The sequence below is a fragment of the Oryx dammah genome, unplaced genomic scaffold (assembly GCF_014754425.2).
Source record: "Oryx dammah isolate SB20612 unplaced genomic scaffold, SCBI_Odam_1.1 HiC_scaffold_17, whole genome shotgun sequence".
In the NCBI taxonomy this organism is placed as follows: domain Eukaryota; kingdom Metazoa; phylum Chordata; class Mammalia; order Artiodactyla; family Bovidae; genus Oryx; species Oryx dammah.
Genome location: NW_024070201.1, coordinates 2794545 through 2816664, shown reverse-complemented (window position 1 = coordinate 2816664; position 22120 = coordinate 2794545). Strand labels below are relative to the sequence as shown.

The 22120-nt window shown below is 37.8% G+C and overlaps 1 long non-coding RNA gene across 1 annotated transcript; it reads left to right on the top strand.

The window, feature by feature from the left end:
• Positions 1 to 4639: 4639 nt before the first annotated feature.
• On the top strand, positions 4640 to 20872 carry LOC120876142. Its single transcript, XR_005724113.1, has 3 exons — positions 4640 to 4798; positions 9644 to 9645; positions 20857 to 20872. It is a non-coding gene; the product is annotated as an uncharacterized LOC120876142 (long non-coding RNA).
• The last annotated feature ends 1248 nt before the right edge of the window (positions 20873 to 22120 follow it).

The following is a 22120-nucleotide window of genomic DNA, read 5'->3' as shown; positions in this document are numbered from 1 at the left end:
AGTTTGGCCTAAGGGCTTCATCACCTTGACTCTAAGACCCACTCTCCTTACTTTCCCAATGCCAAAATTATTCCTATCACATTAATATTTTTATAAATAAATTTATATATGTAACTGAACATCTATTGTGCCATTTGGGTTTTCTGTCTTCAACTCTCATTAGAGATTGTCAGTTTCCCCACTCATTGTGCTAGTCAGATTATTAATAGAAGCCAAGACATTATGCTTGGGTTTGCTTGTCTTGGCTAAGCCATCTTCATTTGTCCAAGATCAACTGAATGGTATGTGTGAGCAGTTGTCAAATTCTGCTGATCCACTGATAACATTCCTTCAGAAACAACTTTCAGATTCTCAAGTCTCCCTCTGAACATCTCACTTTTTCACAGACTTTCAACAGCACTTCTAAAGTGAGTACTAAAAGGATTCTAAAGGGAGTGGCTTCATTATTATTACTCTGCTAGGGGCAATCTGTAGTGTTACTTTCTGAGAGAACTGTTCTAGACGAATGGAGAGAGATGAAACATGGGCTCTAGATATGAGGCCCATGAACTGAGTCAGAACTCCCTGGAAGTAGGGAGCTACAGAGCAGGCCTAATGCAGGATATCTCTGTGAATCCTTATTCTGGTCCCTCTTATCTGTGAATTTTCCCATGATGGTCTCTTCCAAATATCCTGTCAAGAGGTAAGAGAGATACTAAACTCCTATTAAACCACTGCCTCTCTTTTCTCAAACTTACATTACCATGTGTGAAGACTTTAAGCTGATAATCTAGAGACTTTTGTTGAGGGAATAATAAGACTGTGTAGGGAGACAGGCTTCAGTGGAAAACGAAAGGCAGCACAATTGTTCAGGGCTACCTGGCCTTGGCTTTGCTTTCTTATCCAGATTCAAGTTTGATTCAAACTATCAAGTACTTTTCTTATCTTTGCCATTGATTTCTGAGTGTATGTCTCCTTTGAACAATCTCAGGGGAAGGTGCGTGTGTATCTTCAACTTCATTCAGAGTCTTGCTTTCTCTCTATTGACATATTGCTGTCTTAAACTTGCAAAGAGAATTACAGTGCATACTAAAAGATATTAACAACAAGCTCTTTTTAAAAAGGTAGTTAAATATTTTTATTATTAATATTCTTTCCAGATAAGTACTTTCCGAGAGGAATACCAGGATGATTCTGATGCAGCCCTCTGTTTTGGAAACATCCTATGCCAGGAAACTTAACACTTCAGAAGTAGAATAATCTGTTGTTAAAATCTAATTGTAAGAAAGATACAAATCTGCATTCCATGTCTGTTAGCTTCTTAATTTCCATGTTTTTCAAATTGACACCATAATTTACAAATAATGTGTATGTTATGTATTATCGTCAGGAGTACTTAAAATATTTCAGATAACTAGTTTCTTTTTAGGCATTCTCTGTGTTAAGTAACCTGTCATGTTCAAGTTCACATGGTAAGTAAGATGTGAAAATGAAAGCAGAAACAATGGTCATCTGACTCCTGGTCAGTGTTTTTTCTACAATTCTAAGGTTTCCTTTAACATTCCCAGCCTCCCGATTTGTTAGTTTAGTAAAGATGCTCAGGTTTAAAAGGATTTCTCTTGTAAGAGCCACCATTATTTTTCAAGGATAAGTCACAGCTAAGACCATGATTGCTTCCTTTCTTGGGATTGAGAGCAAGAGAAATACTATAGGAGCTAGTTCTTGGTGACAATATTCAAGTTGTGACAGTGTTGCTGTTTTCCCACCTCAAACTCAGCCCTGAGATATAAACTAAACCTGAAAGTTATTGAGTAAACAGTTCTTAAAGTAGTTAAATTTGAATTATAAATGACCACAAATGGCTCTTTATTATTATTTTTTTCTAGAAACTTAAGGTACAGTTCAGAAAATGATCAGTAGCCTCTAATGAAGTATGCTTTCTGTTGGCTAATGAGCTGGAATTGGCTGACACCTCTCACTTAGTCCAAAAAGTACAGAAGGGAAGGAGTTAGGTCAGAGTTCTACCTCTCTCTGAGAGATGACTAAAGCAAATGCACCCTGTATCAATCAGAATACACACTGAGTGGATGGATAAAGTCCAAATATCATTGGCTTGAACAAACTAGAGTTTTATTTCTGTCTCAGTTAAGAGGCTAAGCAGTTTCAGATTAAGTATTCCAAAGCTGATATAGCAGGGTGTTCGGGATCCAGGCTAGCTCCATCTTGTCATGGTTGAAAATGATTGCTTCAGCTTATGTCAACTTACCTTCATTCCATTCTGAAGGAACAGAACAAGGTAAAAGGGAGAGTATATTTCATTCTTTTTAAGTATACAAACCAGAACTAGCTCATATAAATTTCACTAACTTCCCTTTGTATAAAACCTAATCATCTGGGCAAAGCTAAGTGCAAGAGGGCTGGCAAGAAAACTAATCAAACAAAAAATGCAAAGTTTAGTTGGACTGCCATGTGCTTAATTGAAAATTCCATTATTATTAAAGAATGAGAGATGGATATTGGAATGAGAATGAGAGATGGATATTGGAATGATCTCTTTCACAGCCTCTAAAAGTGCCTGAAAACTTACCCTTCACAATTTTAAGGGGTTTTAAGCTATGAAGCAGCCTTGTAACCCAAAGAAATCTTCCTATGTACTCTCATTATATCAGTTCTGGTCCCATTCCCATTTCCTGTAGGAACTAATAACTATGTCCTGTTAATCCATTATTTTGATGTCCTCCTAGAAAAGCATGAATTTTTCACTATCAAAAGTATCTCAGTTTGGCATATAAATTATATATTTACTTTATATTCCTGCCCTCCCTCCCCAGATCCCAAGCAGTGAAAGAAAACTAGATTAGCCATCTATAGAAAAAAAGAAAAAAAATGAGGCACACACTCCAGCTCCTACCAGAGAAGCATGACCTTTTTGTAAATAAAAATATCCTTTTATAGTTCTGGAATTAACAGAAGCCCTTGCACACATTAGTAGGGATCACAGGCCCCATCTTTAATTAATTTTTTTTATTGAGTTATAAAAATTGCCAAGTTTTAAGAAGGTAAGAATTACATTAAAACTTTTATTGTATTTCTTCTTTCAAGTTAAATAGCCAGTGTAGTACATTTCTTTCTGACATCTACATTCAGTGTTAAACCTGTGAACTGTCACCCATTTGATGAAATATTCTTTAAATACCAGACCAAAAGATTCTATATATGCCATTTATAACTGGCAGTTTGTTTCATTATAATCTTGCCATTACGGCTGTACCACCACAGGAAGCCTTTGAACTACCAAAGGTAGTCTGTTAACATCATCACCACTGAAACATTTTCTCATATAATGTTGGGAATCAATGTCAGAATAAAAGCCAACGCATATAACAGAAAAATTGGAAGGAAAAGATATATCCATCTTCCTGAACTCAGCCCTCAGCTTAGCAAAATGACCAATGTAAAAGTTGATATGTTTATCTTTTCTGCTAGGGTTATTGAAAACAACCAAGAAGAAGCCTCTGAAATATCCCCAAGACTTTGAAAATGGAGATATTCTGGGCAGAAAATAAATATTGATCTATAAAGCAAGAGAAAGAGATCTTAGAAGAATGTCACAGGAAAAAACCCCTGCATAGATCACTGCCTTGTCTGGGCAAAAAGGCTTGCATACCTTAATGAAGCTATGAGACATTCAGTGCAGGGCGAAGGTAAGCTTCCTAGGTCAGAAGGTGTCCTATATGCTACTGGAGCAGAAGGAAATTACTAATAACTCCAGCAGTAAGGAAGCAGATGAGCCAAGGCAGAAATGATGCTCAGTGTGGGTCTGTCTGGTGGTGAAAGTAGAGTCCAATGTAGTAAAAAACGATATTGCATAGAAACCTGGGACGTTAGTTCCATGAATCAAGGTAAATTGGATGTGATCAAACAGATGGCAAGAGTGAACATCAACATCACAGGAATAAGTAAAATAAAATGGGCAGGAATGAGAATGGGCAAATTTAATTCAGATGACCATTCTATCTACTACTTTGGGCAAGAATCCCTTAGAAGAAAGGGAGTAGCCCTCATAGTACAAAATGCAGTATTTAAGTGTAATCTCTAAAATGACATAATGATATCAGTTCATTTTCAATGCAAACCATTCACTATCACAGTAATCCAAGTCCATGCCCGAATCACTGATGCCAAAGAGGCTGCAATAGATAAATTCCATGAAGAATTGCAAGATCTCCTGTAACAAACATGAGGAAGATGTCCTTTTCATCATTGGGGATTGGAATGCAAAAGTAGGAAGTCAAGATATACCTAGAATAACAGACAAGTTTGGCCTTGGAGTACAAAATGAAGCAGGGCAAATGTTAACAGAGTTTTTGTTGTTGTTGTTGTTGTTATTGGTTTTTTGAGAGAACACACTGGTCATAGCAAACATCCTTTTCCAACAATGCAAGAGATGACTTTACACATGAACATCACCAAATGGTCAATACTGAAATCAGATGGATTATATTTTTTGCAACCAAAGTGGATAAGCTCTATATAGTAGGAAAAAACAAGAACTGTAGCTGGCTGTGGCTCAGATCATCAGTTCCTTGTTGCAAAATTCAGGCTTAAATAGAAGAAAGTAGGGAAAACCACTGGCCATGCAGGTATGGTCTAAATCAAATCCCTTATGATTATACAGTGGAGATGATGAAAAAATTCAGGGACTAAATTTGGTAGACACACTGCCTGAAAAACTGTAGACAGAGGTTCCTAACACTGTATAGGAAATAGTGATCAAAATCATCCCCAAGAAAAAGAAATGCAAGAAGGAAAAGTGGTTGTCTGATGAGGCTTTACAAATAGCTGCAGAAAGAAGAGAAGTGAAAAGAAAGGGAGAAAGGGAAAAATACAAACAACTGAAAGTAGAGTTCCAGAGAATAGCAAAGAGAGATAAGAAGTTCTTCTTAAATGAACAATATAAAGAAGTAGAGGAAAACAGTAGATTGGAAAGACTAAAGATCTCTGAGAAAATTGGAGATCAAGGGAATATTTTATGCAAGGATGGGCATGAAAAAGCACAGAAAGAGTAAGGGTCTAACAGAAACAGAAGAGATTAAAAAGAGTTGACAAGAATATACAGAAGAAATATACATAAAGATAATGACCTAGATAACCAAGATGTTGAGATAACTCACTTGTATCCAAACATCCTGGAGAGTGAAGTCGAGTGGGCCTCAGGAAGCATTATTGCAAACGAAGACAGTAGAGATAATGGAATTCCAGCTGAGCTATAAGAAATGCTAAAAGATAATGCTGCTAAAGTGCTGCATTCAACATGTGAGCCAATTTGGAAAACTCAGGAGTGGCCGAAGGACTGGAAAAGATGAGTTTTAATTTCAATCCCAAGAAAGGTTAATGCCAAGAATGTTCAAACTACTGTATTATTGCACTCATATCACATGCTAGTGAGGCTATGCTCAAAATCCTTTAAGCTAGGCTTCAATAATATTTGAACTGAGAACTTCCAGGTGTACAAGGTGGATTTGGAAAAGCCATAAAAACCAGAGATCAAATTGCAAACATTTGGATCATAAAGAAAGCAAGAGGTTTCTGAAAAACATCTAATTATCTTCATTGACTGTTTGAATCATAATAAATTGTGAAAATTCTTAGAGAGATAGAAAAAGCAGACTACCTTACCTGTCTCCTGAGAAACTTGTATGTGGGTCAAGAAACAACAGTTAAAATCTTACATGGAACAGCCGAGTGGTTCAAAATTGGAAAGGAGTAGGACAAGGCTGTATATTTTCATCATGTGTATTTAATTTCTATTCAGACTACTTCATGCAAATGTCAGGCTAGATGAATCACAAGCTGAAATCAAGATTGCCAGGAGAAATATCAACAACTTCAGATATGCAGATAACACCAATCTAATGGCAGAGAGTGACGATGAACAAGAGTCTCTTGGTGAAGATGAAAGAGGAATGCTGGGGTCCAGCCCTGGTGGATGCAGGGAATTTGAAGCAGGGATGAAGTCGGCGAGGAGAGACTTATTTATCAGAGATATAAAGAGGGATTAGGAAACAATAGTGTAGTAGGAAACTTAGTGGAGAAAAGATGCTGAATAACTTGGTATATGCGGAGAACAAATAAAACTCCGAGACAAGGGGTTTGCACCGTCTATGTAGGCCACCGGTGCCCTCTTGCGTGAGTCTTAGTTCAGTTCAGTTCAATCGCTCAGTCTTGTCAGACTCTTTGCGACCCCATGAATCGCAGCACGCCAGGCCTCCCTGTCCATCACTAACTCCCGGAGTTCACTCAGACTCACGTTCATCGAGTCACTGATGCCATCCAGCCATCTCATCCTCTGTCATACCCTTCTCCTCCTGCCCCCAATCACTCCCAGCATCAGAGTCTTTTCCAATGAGTCAACTCTTCACATGAGGTGGCCAAAGTACTGGAGTTTCAGCTTTAGTGTCATTCCTTCCAAAGAAATCCCAGGGCTAATCTCCTTCAGAATGGACTGGTTGGATCTCCTTGCAACCCAAGAGACTCTCAAGAGTCTTCTCCAACATCACAATTCAAAAGCATCAATTCTTTGGCCCTCAGCCTTCTTCACAGTCCAACTCTCACATCCATACATGAAGACTGGAAAAACCATAGCCTTGACTAGATGGACTCTAGTCGGCAAAGTAATGTCTCTGCTTTTGAATATGCTATCTAGGTTGATCATAACTTTTCTTCCAAGGAGTAAGCGTCTTTTAATTTCATGGCTGCAGTCACCATCTGCAGTGATTTTGGAGCTCAAAAAATAAAGTCCAACACCGTTTCCACTGTTTCCCCATCTATTTCCCATGAAGTGATGGGACCAGATGCCATGACCTTCATTTTCTGAATGTTGTGTTTTAAGCCAGCTTTTTCACTCTCCACTTTTACTTTCATCAAGAGGCTTTTTAGTTCCTCTTCACTTTCTGCCATAAGGGTGGTGTCATCTGCATATCTGAGGTTATTAATATTTCTTCTGGAAATCTTGATTCCAGCTTGTGTTTCTTCCAGTCCAGCCTTTCTCATGATGTACTCTGCATATAAGTTAAATAAGCAGGGTGACGATATACAGCCTTGACGTACTCCTTTTCCTATTTGGAACCAGTCTGTTGTTCCATGTCCAGTTCTAACTGCTGTTTCCTGATCTGCATACAGGTTTCTCAAGAGGCAGGTCAGGTGGTCTGGTATTCCCATCTCTCTCAGAATTTTCCACAGTTTATTGTGATCCACAGAATCAAAGGCTTTTGCATAGTCAATAAAGCAGAAATAGATGTTTTTCTGGAACTCTCTTGCTTTTTCCATGATCCAGCGGATGTTGGCAATTTGATCTCTGGTTCCTCTGCCTTTTCTAATACCAGCTTGAACATCAGGAAGTTCACGGTTCATGTATTGCTGAAGCCTCGCTTGGAGAATTTTGAGCATCACTTTACTAGCATGTGAGATGAGTGCAATTGTGCGGTAGTTTGAGCATTCTTTGGCATCACCTTTCTTTGGGATTGGAATGAAAACTGACCTTTTTCAGTCCTGTGGCCACTGCTGAGTTTTCCAAATTTGCTGGCATGTTGAGTGCAGCACTTTCACAGCATCATCTTTCAGGATTTGAAATAGCTCAAGTGAAATGCCATCACCTCCACTAACTTTGTTCATAGTGATGCCTTAGCCCACTTGACTTCACATTCCAGGATGTCTGGCTCTAGATTAGTGATCACACCATCATGATTATCTGGTCATGAAGATCTTTTTCTACAGTTCTTCTGTGTATTCTTGCCACCTCTTCTTAATATCTTCTGCTTCTGTTAGGTCCATACCATTTCTTTCCTTTTTTCAGCCCATCTTTGCATGAAATATTCCCTTGGTATCTTTATTTTCTTGAAGAAGTCCCCAATTTTTTCCATTCTGTTCTTTTCCTCTATTTCTTTGCATTGATTGCTGAAGAAGGCTTTCTTATCTCTTCTTGCTATTCTTTGGAACTCTGCATTCAGATGCTTAAATCTTTCCTTTTCTCCTTTGCTTTTCATCTCTCTTCTTTTCACAGCTATTTTTAAGGCCTCTGCAGACAGCCATTTTGCTTTTTTTTTTTGCATTACTTTTCCATGGGGATGGTCTTGATCCCTGTCTCCTGTACAATGTCACGAACCTCATTCCACAGCTCATCAGGCACTCTATCTATCAGATCTAGGCCCTTAAATCTATTTCTCACTTCCATTGTACAATCATAAGGGATTTAATTTAGGTTATACCTGAATGGTCTAGCGGTTTTCCCTACTTTCTTCAATTTAAGTCTGAATTTGATAATAAGGAGTTCATGATCTGAGCCACAGTCAGCTCCTGGTCTTGTTTTGTTTGACTCTATAGAGCTTCTCCATCTTTGGCTGCAAAGAATATAACCAGTCTGATTTCAGTGTTGACCATCTGGTGATGTCCATGTGTAGAGTCTTGTCTTGTGTTGTTGGAAGAGGGTGTTTGCTATGACCAGTGCATTTTCTTGACAAAACTCTATTAGTCTTTGTGGGTCTTAGAATCCAGGGCAAATAAGTAGACATGGTGAGCCTCCATTCTCCAGATTGGAATTCAGCCAGAAAAAGGAGAAAAGAATGCCATGGAGGAGCCAAGCATCGGTGCCAGACCCACAACTTTATTTTCAAAAGCAGCTTATATACCCCAAGTTGTACATAAAGAAATAATGGAATATTCAGAGTTATGCAGGGGCAGCCATCCTGACCCTTATTGAGACCAGGCTTTCTTTTTGCATACCTTCCCATATACAGAAGGTTTCAGGTGGTTTTACATCATCTTCTGGCCAGGGGGCCTGTTAACATTTTTATGGCTCTTTTCCTAGATAAATGTCTATCAACCAGAAAACTCATTTTCCCATGAAATGTTTTTTCTTTAATCTGCATCACCCTCAAAGTACTAAATAAAGTTACATTCCTGTAGAACAAAGGTGCAGTGGGTTATAACAGAGAAAGTACTTAACTCAGAGATGCAATGTTGCTACTACCAGGGCTACTACCTGTTTTTTCTACATACCAACTATATCAACAAAGAAAAGATATGAAAACTTGGCAGCAAGTATTGGCTCAACAATGAAACCCTTAATCAGTCCTATTCTAATGATTTTGACTCCTTGGAAGCCCTTACATTCCTAGGATGTTTTAAGCTTCCTGTGCCTCTCGCGGTCGGGAGGTCACAAACAATCACATGTGCAGCTGTAAGAGTCCAGCAGGCAGGCTAGAAAGCCATCAGAGGGGTTTTTGAATTGAAACACTCTTATTATGCCCAGGAGACTTATTATCTAAAAGTTCTAAATTAACTTTTTCCAGAAAAATGTGGTGGGGGGACAGCCCCCTGTTAATGTCAGAAGAGTAGGTGGAAAGCATAACACAGTAAAGCAGGCAGACTCTGATTCTGGGGGGTAGATGCTCGAAAAAATCCAGGGGGGACTCCTGAGGCCTGATCCCACCTTTGCGTTTTGTCAGGCCCCCTTCCTCATGACCTTTGCCACAGGCGGGATTCCCCATGTTGGCTCCCAGCAAGGAGAATGAAAAAGCTGGTTTAAAAATAAAAATTCAAAAAACTAAGATCATGGCCTCCAGTCCAATCACTTCGTGGCAAATTGAAGGGGAAAACCTGGAAGCAGTGACAAATTTTCTTTTCTCGGGTTCCCAAATCACTGCTGATGGTCTGCAACCATGAAATTAAAAGACACTGGAAGGAAAGCTATTATAAACCTAGACAGCATATTAAACAGAAGAGATATTACTTTGCCTACAAAGGTACTAATTGTCAAAGTTATGGTTTTTCCAGTAGTCATGTATGGATGTGAGAGTTGGACCATAAAGCAAGATGAGCACCAAAATATTGATGCTTTTGAGGTTTGAGGAAGACTCTTGAGAGTCGCTTGGACAACAAGAAGATCAAACCAGTTAATCCTAGGGGAAATCAACCCTGAATATTAATTGGAAGTACTGATGCTGAGGCTGAAGCTTCAATACTCTGGCTGCCTGATTCAAAGAGCCTTTCTGTTGTTGTTTTTCAGTCACCTGTCACATCACTCTGTGAATCCATGAATTGCAGCATGCCAGGCTTCCCTGTCCTTCACCATCTCCTGGAGCTTGTTCAAACTCAAGTCCATTGAGTCAGTGATGCCATTCAGCCAACTCATCCTCTGTCATTCCCTTCTCCTCCTGTCTTTAATCTTTCCCACCATAAGAGTCTTTTCTAATGAGTTGACTCTTTGTATAAGGTGGCCAAACTATTGGAGCTTCATCTTCAGCATAGGTCCTTCTAACGAATATTCAGGATTGATTTCCTTTAGCATTGATTGGTTTGATCTCCTTCTCAAGAGTCTTCTCAATACCACAGTTCAATGTATCATCCTTTGACGCTTGGCCTTCTTTATGGTCCAACTTTAACATACATACATGACTACTCTAAAAACCTTAGCTTTGACTAGACAGAACTTTGTTGGCAAAGTAATGTCTTTGATTTTAATATTTTATCAAATTTGCCATAGCTTTTCTTCCAATAGACAAGTGTCTTTTAATTTCATGGCTGCAATCACCATCTGCAGTGATTTTGGAGCCCAAGAAAGTAAAGTCTGTCACAGTTTCCATTGTTCCCTCATCTATTTGTCATGAAATGATGGGATTGGATGCCATGATCTTAGTTTATTGAATGCTGAGTTTTAAGACATCTTTTTCACTCTCCTCTTTCACCTTTATTAAGAGGCTCTTTAGTCTCGCTTTGCTTTCTGCCATTAGGGTATCATCTGCACATCTGAGGTTATTGATATTTCACCCTACAATCTTAATTCCAACTTATGTTTTTCCAACCCAGCATTTCACTGATATACTTTATATATATGTTAAATAAGCAGGGTGACAATGTACAACCTTGACGTACTCCATTCCCAATTTGGAATCTGTCTGTTCCTCCATGTCTGATTCTGTTGTTTCTTGACCTGCATACATGTTTCTGAGGAGGCAGGTAAGGTCTGGTATTCCCATCTCTTGAAAAATTGTTCACAGTTTGTTGTGATCCCCACAAAGGCTTTAACATGGTCAATGAAGTAGAAGTAGATGTTTTCTGAATTGATTTGCGTTTTCTATGATCTAACGGATGCTGGCAATTTGATCTCTAGTTTTTCAGGCTTTTCTAAATCCAGCTTGAACATCTGGAAGTTCTCAGTTCATAAACTGTTGAAGTCTGGCTTGGAGAATTTTGAGCAACACTTTGCTAGCATGTGGAATGAGTGCAATCCTGCAGTAGTTTGACTATCTTTAGCATTTCCCCTCTTTGAGATTCAAATGAAAATTGACCTTCTCCAGTCTTTTGGTCACTGCTGAGTTTTCCAAATTTGCTGGCATATTGAGTGTAGCACTTTAGCAGCAGCATTTTTTAGGATTTGAGATAACTCACCTGGAATTCTGTCACCTCCACTAGTTTTGTTTGTAGTGATGCTTCCTAAGGCCCATTTAACTTCACATTCCAGGATATCTGGCTCTAGGTGAGTGATCACACTATCATGGTTATCTGTGTCATTATGATCTTTTTGTATAGTTCTTCTGGGTAGTTTCCCACCTTTTCTTAATATCTTTTGCTTTTGTTAGATATACAGTTTCTGTCTTTCATTGAGCCTGTCTTTGTATGAAATGTTACCTTGGCATCTCCAGTTTTCTTGATGAGATCCCTAGTCTTTCCCATCTGTTGTTTTCCTCTATTTCTTTGCATTGTTCATTCAGAAAAGCTGTCTTATTTCTCCTTGTTCTTCTTTGGAACTCTGCATTCAGATGTTTATATCTTTCCTTATCTTCTTTGCCTTTCACTTCTCTTCTTTTTCAGCTATTTGAAAGGCTTCTTCAGACAGTCATTTTGCCTTTTTCATTTCTTCTTCTGGGGGATGATTTAAATCACCACCCCCTATACAATTTCATGAATGTTGGTTCACCGTTCTTTAGGCATTCTCTCAGATCTAGCCCCTGAATCTATTTGTCATTTCCACTGGATAATCGTAAGGGATTTGATATAGGTCGTAACTGAATGACCTAGTGGTTTTCCCTATTTTCTTCCATTTAGTTCTGAATTTGAGCCACAGACAACTCCCATTCTTGCTTTTGCTGACTATATACAGCTTCTCCATCTTTGACTGCAGGTATTCATAGCATCATTCAGCTTGCTCAGTGGCTTTATGGTGGTGCTAATGATGACATCTCCCACAGGAACTTATGGCACATGCTCTGCCTCTCAGGTCTCCTGCAGCCAGAGCCCCTGTCACCGCAGCAGGTCACTGCTGGCCTTTGCCTCCACAGGGGACACTTGGTCACTCATAGGCAGGTCTGGCTCAGGCTCTTGTGCAGGTCACTGTTTCTTTACCTCCGTCCTGGTGGGCAAAAGGTTTTGTTTGTGCCTTCTGAGCATCTACGGTAGGTCTGAGATTTGATTTTAAATGCAACTGTGCCCCTCCTATCCTCTTTTTGGGGCTTCACTTTTGCCCTTGGATGCACAGTATTTTTGGGGGGAGGGATCCAACATTCTCCTGTTGATAGTTGTTCAGTAGATAGTTGCAATCTTGGTGTTCTCACAGGAGAGATGAGTGCATATTCTTCTATTCTGCCATCTTGTTCTTAAACCAAGAAAGATTGAAGGTAAAAGGAGAGGAGGGTCATAGAAGATAAGATGATTAGATAGCATCACCAACTCAATGGACATGAATTTTAGCAAACTCTGGGAGAAAGTGAAAGACAGGAAGCCTGGTGTGATATAGTCCACTGGGTGGCAAAGAATTAGACACAACTTAGTGATTGAACAACAACAGCAGCAGCAAAAAGCACATGGGGCTTCTTACCCCAGAACATTGTTAGATGCAGGAACTTGGGTTTGAGCATAAAGAATATGAGACTAAATTGAGATACTGGATGATACGTGAGTTGACAAACAAAATATTAAAACCAGATATTGGGCTCTATGATACAGTGTCTATTTCATCCTGGCTTTAGAAGAATATATTGAAGTTTACTGGGAAATAATTCTAGGTTGTTGAGTCTATGGCCTACTGTACAATGATAGCATCAATCAGAGGTCAAGTGAAGTCCATTGCTGTATAATTTTTATTTCCCTTTTTGTCTACTTCTCCTGATTTAGCACTCTGTCCTCTAATAAGCCACTGCTTATATCACTATCTATTGACTTTATAAAGAGGACCTTATCTGAAAGCAATAAATTGCCAAAAGTTATGAGAATGTTGGGAAGTGCCATCCAATCCCTTCATATCATGGTTCAGAAATCTCACAAAGATGACCTGTTAGTAGTTGAATTTTCCCCCTTTTAATCTCTTTTGTTTGGACGACTCCTATTTGTACTCTAATGCTGTCAGAACTGTTTACATGTGTTCCTCTTCTTGGTCTTCCTCAGTGAGTCATTTAATTAGTTGTTTGTTTGTTTTTTAATGCAGCAACTAACTTCCATTTCGGAGAGCCCTCAGCTCATAACAACCATTACTATTCTCCTGTAAGAGGTGAAAAAATACCCAAAGGCCTTCCTAATGAGTTCAACAGTCCCTGGTGTTCTCTGCATGCAAATAAGGTGACCTCAGTCAAACTTGGTTCATTCAAGAAAAAAAAAAAAATCACAAAAGAAGCAACATGCGTTAATAAAGACCAGACTCCTTCCGGGCTTTCTATCCTCTTTCAGAATCCCAGGAGGATACTTGGCTCATTATCCTATCCCTCAATAGCCAAAGGAAGCAGAGTCTCCAGCTCAAGAAGCAAAGTTGCTGAGGCAAGTTTCTTCCATATCTCTGTCCCTCTCTATTATATTCCTTCTCTCCAGCTATCAGCAACTTTAGAATGATTATTTCTAATATAGAAATTATCTTTCTCAAAGATATCCTCAAATAACAGTCTTTTTAGATGGTAAAGTCTCATTGTTCATAGTTTTCCATTCAAGAGTTTGGAAAAGTAAAAGAGAAATTAAGGAAAAGTGTATTTTCCTTTTATTTTTCATCTCAAGGCATTTAGATTCTCTTACTATTTCATTTTTGGCTTCTTGTGGGACAGAAATTTAAGCAAATTCATATGAACTTCCTAATTACATTCAACATGTTCCTTGTCTTTACTGATGCTCAAATTTATGCAGTGTAAGATTGTCTTTGGCAAAGAATAAAACACCTCTGCACAGTTGTATATCAGAAATGTCCTTGGATGTGCAGTTTTTCAGAGTCTTCTTCCCTGATAGGGGTTCCCTTGTGTCTCAGATGGTAAGAATCCACCTGCAATTCCGGAGACCTGGGTTCGATCCTTGGGTCTGGAAGATCCCCTGGCGAAGTGAAAGGCTATCCACTCCAGGATTCTGGCCTGGAGAATTCCAGTGACTATATAGTCCATGGGGTTGCAAAGAGTCGGACGCTACTGAGAAACTTTCACTTTCATTTTCCCTGATAAGGTAGAAGTCCACTTTTAGACTTTTCCCAGTGAGAGAGAAGAGAGGGCTCAGGGGGAAGGGGGGGGGTGTATATAGACCACAAGAGACTCTCATTGTATGCTAATTAATTAACCTTACACATGGGGAAAAACTGAGCTGAGAAATTGCAGACATGGGAAAAGTATAATATCTTTAGCTTTTGTACTAAAAGGTTGCTGCTGCTGCCAAGTCGCTTCAGTAGTGTCCGACTCTGTGCAACACCATAGATGACAGCCCACTAGGCTCCTCTGCCCCTGGGACTCTCCATGCAAGAATACTGGAGTGGGTTGCCATTTCCTTCTCCCATGCATGAAAGTGAAAAGTGAAAGTGAAGTCGCTCAGTCATGCCCGTCTCTTAGCGACTCCATGGACTGGAGCCTACCAGGTTCCTCTGTCCATGGGATTTTCCAAGCAAGAGTACTGGAGTGGGGTTCCATTGCTTTCTCAAACTAAAAGGTTAGGCTTGATAAATATGACTGAGCAGTACATCTTGATGAACAAACTGAATATATGGCTGAATATAACTCAAGAAGTATAGACCTAGAGGGAGGCTTTAAGTGGCAATTCTAAGTGATTGTGGTTATTGTGTGAATAATATAGAAAAGGTGAAGTCTAGGAAATTAGACTGCACAGTTTCTTCTTTGTTTTGGTGGATGAGATATGTTAAACCTCAAGATTAATGAGAAGATCTGAATGTTGCCCATGATTTTCCTACTTTCACATTCCAGTCCCCTAGGATGAAAAGGACATCTGTTTTTGGTGTTAGTTCTAGAAGGTCTTAGAGGTTTTCATGGAACCATTCAACTTCATCTTTTTCAGAATTAGTGGTTGAGACCTAAACTTGGATTACTATAATGTTGGATGGTATCCCTTGTAAATGAATCAAGATCATTTTGTTGATTTTAAGGCTTCGTTGATGGAAGCCTGGTCCATGTGGTAGCAAAGAGCCAGAAACGACTGAATGACTGTACAACAACATGATGTTCATTGCCCTAACTATCTTCCAAACAACTAAATGCACTTTCAACCAATTGAGAACATAGGATTCATCCTGTGGAAGTAGATTGAACTGAAAGGCTAATAGTACTTTCTAGAGGAAAATTAGTTAACCTGCTTGATTGCAAACTCTGCACTGCTCACTGCTGTAACTCCTTTGTATTACAAATGTGATTCTTTATTCATCTCAGCTTAATATAAATAGAGATGTTGACAAGTTTCTCCAAGAAAATAAATGAGTCATGATAAACCTCTTCCTGCATGAAGATGAATGTGGAGTACATAACCATTATCTGAACAGGATGTTCCTTTAAAAAGCAATTGAGATTGCACATTTCAACACTATTTGGATGCAACTGAATAGGTCTGGCAATGGAATAGTTTCTGCTATGCTTTTCAGCAATATTTTCAGAAGTCAGAAAATTAAATACTTTGACAAAAAATGCCAAAGGATTGTCTTCTTTTCTCTACTTAGACATAGTGACCAAACTCTTAATCTTTTGCCCTTGCTTGTATAACCTGGTTGAATGTGCTTTAACTTTGTACTGTGTGGTCTGTTCAGTTTAAAAAGTGACATCCTAAAGTACAAGAGGCTGTGATGAAAACCATCCCCAAGAAAAATAAATGCAAAATATGCAAAATCATTGTCTGAGGAGGGCTTACAAAAAGCTGAGAAAAAGAGAAGTGAAAGGCAAAGGAGAAAAGGAAAGATACATCCATCTGAATGCAAAGTTCCAAAGAATAGCAAGAAGAGATAAGAAAGCCCTCCTCAGTGATCAACGCAAAGAAATAGAGGAAAACAATCAAATGGGAAAGACTAGAGATCTCTTCAAGAAAATTAGAGATACCAAGGGAATATGTCATGCAAAGATGGACACAATAAAAGACAGAAATAGTACAGACTTAACAGAATTAGAAGATGTTAAGAAGAGGTGGCAAGAATACACAGAAGAACTATTCAAAAAAGATCTTCATAACACAGATAAACACTATGGTGTGATCACTCATCTAGAGCCAGACGTTATGGAATGTGAAGTCAATGGGCTTTTGGAAGCATCACTACAAACAAAGCTAGTGGAGGTGATGGAATTCCAGCTGAGCTATTTCATATTCTAAAATATATCACTGATAAAGTGCTGCACTCAATATTTCAGCAAATTTAGAAAACTCAGCAGTGACCAAAGGACTGGAAATGGTCAGTTTTCATTCAAATCCCAAAGAAAAGCAATGCCAAAGAGTGGTCAAATTACTGCACAATTGCACTTATCTCACATGCTAGCAAAATAATGCTAAAAAATTCTCGAAGCTAGGCTTCAAAAGTACATTAACTGAGAACTTCCTGATGTTCAGCCTGGATTTGGAAAAGGTAGAGGAACCAGAGATCAAATTGCCAATATTTGTTAGATCATGGAGAAAGCAAGAGAATTCCAGAAAAACATCTAGTTCTACTTCACTGACTATGCTAAAGCCTTTGACTTTGTGAATCACAGCAAACTGTGGAAAATTCATTAAGAGATGGGAATACCAGACCACCTTAACTGCCTCCTGGGAAATCTGTATACAGTTCAAGAAGCACTGGACAGCTAGAACTGGACATGGAACAATGGACTGGTTAATAATTGGGAAAGGAGTACGCCAAGACTATATATTGTCACTCTGCTTCTTTAGCTTATATGCAGAGTACAGCATGCTAAATACTGGACTGGATGAAACACAAGCTGGAATCAAGATTGCCAGGAGAAATATCAACAACCTCATATATTCAGATGACACAACCCTTAGGGCAGAAAGCTAAGAAGTACTAAAGAGCCTCTTGAAAGTGAAAGAGGAGAGTGAAAAAAAAAATGGCTTAAACCTCAACATTCAAAAAACAAGGATCATGATATCTAGCCCCATAACTTCATGGCAAATAGATGTGGAAACAATGGAAACAGTGACAGACTATTTTTTGGGACTCCGAAATAATTTCAAATGGTGACTACAGCCATGAAATTAAAAGATGCTTGTTCCTTGGAAAGAAAGCTATTACAAACCTGGCAACATATTAAAATACAGAGACTTTTGTTTTCTTACAAGCTATGGTTCTTCTGTTAGTCATGCATTGATGTGAGTTGGATATTAAAGAAACCTGAGAGCCAAGAATTGATGCTTTTGAACTGTGGTGTTGGAGAAGACTCTTGAGAGTCCCTTGGACAGCAAGAGATTCAACCAGTCCATCCTAAAGGAAATCAGTCTTGAATATTCATCAGAAAGACTCATGCTGAAGCTGAATCTCCAATACTTTGGCCACCTGATTGGAAAAACTGTCTCGTTAGAAAAGTTCCAGATGCTGGGAAAGATTGAAGGCTAGAGGAGAAGGGGATGACAGAGGATGAGATCGTTGGATGGCATCACTGACTCGAAGGGTATGAGTTTGAGCATGTTCCGTGAGTTGGTAATAGACAGGAATCTTGGCGTGCTGCAGGCCATGGGTCACAAAGAGTCAGACATGACTGAGTGACTGAACTGAACTGAAAGAACAACACAATGCAAAAAAAAGTTTATAGTAAGAATTTAGAGATAGTTATAAAATGCTGTAAATTTTCATTCTGATGTGTGTGTATTCATTCTTGATTATGGTGACTATAGCAAATTTTCTGTAGTGACAATTCTAAAAAGGAAAAATAGTATGGTTAATTGATTTTATTACCTTAAACCATAGAGTTTTATGGTAGAAAACTTGGAAATTATGGAAAAGTTTTAAACAGAAAGGAAATACCACCTGGATTGCCAGTATATGCACATACTGTAGTTTCTCTAAAAAAAAGTTCATCATGATAAAGTTGTGTTTTTTTTCTATTTAATGGGTGTTATATAACCTATATATTAATGTTATAATGTTAAATACACTTGAGCAGCAGTTAAAAAATTAGAAACATTACCAAAACGTTAGAAACTTACCAAAACGTTAGAAACTTACCAAAACAATGCTCATGGCATCATTCTATAATACTGTTTCCTCCTCTGTGAGTGAGTAAACAAAAAAAGAGTAGAGACAGAGCAGAAAGAAAGCAAGGAGTAGATGCGCTATAAACAAAACTTTAAAGAAAATATTTTAACAGAAAACATACAAATGGAATAAGATCACTTGATATTATTTTCCAGTGGTTCTTTAAATGTTTCAGGTTGAACTTTTAACTTTCCTGTTTTTCTCATAATTTGAATTAGCCATCTGTCTGCCACAAAAGTTTTGTGTAAGAATAATCTAAAATTGTAAAGCTTTTTAAGTTGTTAAACACAGAGGGTACCAAAAAATATTATAATGCCTAGATGCCATGTTAATTTTATGTGGATTGAAATTAGTGATGTAGAATTTCTTCTTTCACTTATGTAGCATTTAGTCTATTTAGAGCATAATATTTTATTATTTTATGAAAATATGAAAATGCATTTGAATTTTTCTAGAAAAACAATAAATGAAATAAGCACAAGGAACCCATTAAATTTCATAAATATTTGGTAGAACTAACAACAAAGGTAAAATTTTATACTTTTATAATCAGGAACCATTTGGATGTCTATCAATCACTTATCCATTTCAATGCTATCTCATTGTCATGTAAGAAAAACTTACTGGTGTGCATCATATAACTATAATATTTTAACACTTGACTTCTAGATTTGTAATGTAACCTTGGCCAAAATATGAATGATATGCTATATATCAAATTGGAAATATTAACTGTACAGAAATGGAAAATATCATAGTAATATAATTGAAATATATGGCACTAGTCAGAGAAACTGATATGCATATTGTAAAATTATTCTAATGAGGGGGAAGGAAAATATTATGAGAAATTCAGTGTTGGACAGAACAGGGAAAAATAGCAAGCACCAGTACGAAAGGCATGGGTTAGAAATAGTCATTTTCTAAGAAATATAGGAAGGAAAAAAATTAAAATGATATTATCTCTGCCTTCTTATTTTTACTGTTACATAAGTAAGTGATGGCATCTGATAGAACAACAACAATAACAACAACAACAACAAAAACAAATTACTTAGAGTTCCACACTCTTTTCCTATTATATATCCAAACAAAATTATTATAAACAGGTCATTGCAATATAATACTTTTTTTTAATATAAAAATGCAGTCAAAATTTGGTGTTGAAAGTAAAGGAAAATGCTAAGATGTCTTATAAATCATAATGGGTGCCAATCTCATAAGTCTAAGAAATTATGTATTAGAAAAGACTTTGGAATTAGCTTTGGAACAAATATCTTCTCTCTCCTTTTCAAGATCAAGATATCAGTATTACCTCCAGCTTCTTGAAAATCATAACAAATTAGATGAAAAATAACAAGCAGGATCAAGACCCTGACTCAGTAAGCAGCACCATATGCATTTCAAAAGTGTACTCCTACTTGAAAACAAAAATAACAGTGTCTCAAAAGTAGACTTAGGTAGATTAATTGGTTAAGATTGCTTATATTTCTTTCCTTAAAAAAGTGCATAATTTTAATCACTAACATTCACCTTGATCTTGCAAACATGGTTTATTTTTCTATGATTTTTTTCTACCAATTGCTTAAATATACACAGATATATCTTTATAAAATTGCAATAATAGTTAAGAGAATGAGAAGACAAGCCAGAAACTTTCAGAAAATATCTGCAAACGGTATATTTGCTGATGCACTGATAGTCAAAACATTAAAAAAAAAAACTTTTAAAACTCAATAGCAAGAAAATCAATATTCTAACTCTTTAAATGGGCAAAATAATTTAAGAGGCACTTAACCAAAAAAATACATGAATAGAAAGAATGTGTATTAAAAAAAAATGTTCAGCATCATGTATCATTAAGGAATTGAAAATTAAAGCAATGAACTAACTCTCCACATCTATTGGGAGGATGAAAATCCAAAACACTGAGTACAGAATAAAGCAGGGCAAAGGCTAATAGAGTTTTGTCAAGAGAACACACTGGTCATAGCAAACACCCTCTTCCAACAACACAAGAGAAGACTCTACTCATGGACATCACCAGATGGTCAACACTGAAATCAGATTGATTATATTTTTTGCAGCCAAATGTGGTGATGCTCTATATGGTTAGTAAAATCAAGACCAGAAACTGACTGTGGCCCAGATCATGAACTCCTTATTGCCAAATTCAGACTGAAATTGAAAAGAGTAGGGAAACTAGTAGACCATTCAGGTACGACCTAAATCAAGTCCATTACAATTATACAGTGGAAGTGAGAAATGGATTAAATGGACAAGATCTGATAGACAGAGTGCCTGAAGAACTATGGGCAGAGGTTTATGACATTGTACAGGAAACAGGGATCAAGACCATCCACAAGGAAAAGAAATGCGAAAAAGCAAAATGGCTGTCTGAGGAGGCCTTACAAATAGCTGTGAAAAGAAGAGAAGCCAAAAATAAAGGAGAAAAGGAAATATATACCCATTTGAATACAGAGTTCCAAAGAAAAGCAAGGAGAGATGAGAAAGTCTTCCTTGGTGATCAGTACAAAGAAATAGAGGAAAACATCAGAATGGGAAAAACCAGAGATCTCTTCAAGAAAATTAGAGATACAAAGGGAATATTTCATGCAGAGATGGGCTCAGTAAAGGACAGAAATGGTATGGACTTAACAGAAGCAGAAGATATTAAGAAGAGGTGGTAAGAATACACAGAATAACTGTACAGGAAAGATCTTCATGACCTAGATAATCATGATGATATGATCACTCACCTAGAGCCAGACATCCTAGAATGTGAAGTCAAGTGGGCCTTAGGCAGCATCAGTACGAACGAAGCTAGTAGAAGCGGTGGAATTCCAGTTGAGCTATTTCAAATCTTAAAATACTTTTCTGTGAAAGTGCTGCACTCAATATGGCAGCAAATTTGGAAAACTCAGCAGTGCCACAGGACTGGAAAAGGTCAGTTTTCATTCCAATCCTAGAGAAAGGCAATGCCAAAGAATGCTCAAACTACCGCACAATTGCACTCATCTCACACGCTCAAAATTCTCCAAGCCAGGCTTCAACAGTACCTGAACCATGAATTACCAGATGTTCAAGCTGGTTTTAGAAAAGGCAGAGGAACCAGAGATCAAATTGCCAACATTCACTGGATCATCAACAAAGCAAGAGCATTCCAGAAAAACATGTACTTCTGCTTTATTGATTATGCCAAAGCCTTTGACTGTGTGGATCACAATAAACTGGAAAATTCTTAAAGTGATGAGAATAATAGACCACCTGACCTGCCTCTTGAGAAATCTGTATGCAGGTCAGGAAGCAACAGTTAGAACTAGACATGGACCAAGAACTTTATTCCAAATAAGAAAAGGAGTACGTCAAGGCTGTATATTGCCACCCTGCTTATTTAACTTATATGCAGAGTACAGCATGAGAAACCCTGGGCTGGAGGAAGCACAAGCTGGAATCAAGATTGCCAGGAGAAATATCAATAACCTCAGATATGCAGATGATATAACCTTTATGGCAGAAAGAAAAGAAGAACTAAAGAGCCTCTTGATAGACGTGAAAGAGGAGAGGGAAAAAGTTAGCTTACAGATTAAGTTTCAGAAAACTAAGACTGCAGCCATGAAATTAAAAGACGCTTACTCCTTGAAAGAAAAGTTATGATCAACCTAGATA